Raw genomic sequence first — 1,602 nt, 5'->3', positions numbered from 1 at the left:
GCTTGTGCGGGTGGCACATAAAAGACACCATTTCGAGCGTGGCCGTTTTCGTGCGGGTGACACGTAAAAGCACCCACTACACTCTCTGAGTGGTTGGCGTTAGGAAGGGCATCCAGCTGTAGAAACTCTGCCAAATTATATTGGAGCCTGGTGTTGCCATCCGGTTTCACCAGTCCTCAGTCAAATCGTCCAACCCATGCTAGCATGGAAAGCGGACGTTAAACGATGACGATGATGATGATATATATGTGTATGTGTGTGTGTGTGTATAAAGGGTAAGAATAATTCCAGAGATATATAATAGATACAGACATATTTTAATGTCATTGACAATCATTTGTCCCTCTTCTATTTTATTATCTAAATATGGATATATATGCACACATGCATAGACATGTCTGTAAATATATTAAGTTGCAGTCTCTTAATGTTATACAATGCATGTACATGATGTGTGTATTTGTGTTCAGAAGTATTAACCTTTGTAAAGAACTAGGTTTATCAGGCTAATTACTATTGTCTGCATTCAAAGAGAGAGAATGAACAAGATTGAAATTAATATATTTAGCTTTTGTATTGTACTAGTATCTCTTCATATCATCATCATCATCATCATCATCATCATCATCATTTAATGTCTATTTTCTATGCTGGCATGGGTTGGACGGTTTGACAGGAGCTGACCACCTGAAGGACTGTTCAGGTTTCAGTTGTCCATTTTGGTTGGATGCCTTTCCTAACGCCAACCACTTAACAGAGTGTACTTGATGCTTTTACATAGCACCAGTATGGGTGTATTTGACATGGCACACACACACACACACACACACACACACACACACACAGAGCAGCAGCAGCATTGTGTAACATCTACTTTTCCATGTCTGCATGGGTCAGATGGAATTTGAGGCAGATTTTCTGAGGCCAGTTGCCTTTCCTGTCACCCAGCAAGGTAATATTACCCCATGGCCAGACATGTTCTTCACAGAAGGCTAAAAACAAGCAACAACACTTACATGACAGTGATGCTTGTTTACAACCATCATGTGATGCCAAAACAAAGATACACACTTTCACACACTCGTATATAGGACTTCTTTCAGTTTCAGCCTACCAAATCAACTCACAGTTTTGGCAGGCCTAAGGTTACAGTAGAAAACACTTGCCCAAGATGCCACTCAGTGGTTTTGAACCGGAGACCACATGGCTAAAAAAACAAGCTTTCCAACTACTACTACTATCACCACCCACACTACAACTACTGGTACTATCACTATCACCACCACCATCACTACTACTACTACTACTACTACCACTAGCTCTTTCAGCACCACCACCACCACCACCATTGCTACTACTACTACTATTACCACTTTCAGCACCACCACCACCATTGCTGCTGCTTCTACTACTACTACTACTATTATTACTACTACTACGACCACTACCTCTTTCAGCACCACCACCGTTGCTGTTACTACTACTACTACTACTACTATGACCACCTCTTTCAGCAGCAGCACTACCATTGCTGTTACCACTACTACTACTACTACTACTACTACTACCACCACTATCTCTTTCAGCACCACCACCACCATT

At 41.5% G+C, this 1,602-nt stretch overlaps 1 protein-coding gene across 6 annotated transcripts in view; it reads left to right on the top strand.

Moving 5' to 3' along the window:
* The window catches only part of LOC106880114 (general receptor for phosphoinositides 1-associated scaffold protein), a 293,807-nt gene that overhangs the window by 267,054 nt on the left and 25,151 nt on the right, over window positions 1-1,602 (top strand). The window lies entirely within an intron of this gene.

Source organism: Octopus bimaculoides, chromosome 1 (assembly GCF_001194135.2).
Source record: "Octopus bimaculoides isolate UCB-OBI-ISO-001 chromosome 1, ASM119413v2, whole genome shotgun sequence".
NCBI lineage: Eukaryota > Metazoa > Mollusca > Cephalopoda > Octopoda > Octopodidae > Octopus > Octopus bimaculoides.
The sequence above is the reverse complement of the archived record's forward strand: the minus strand, read 5'-3'. Positions and strand labels throughout refer to the sequence as shown.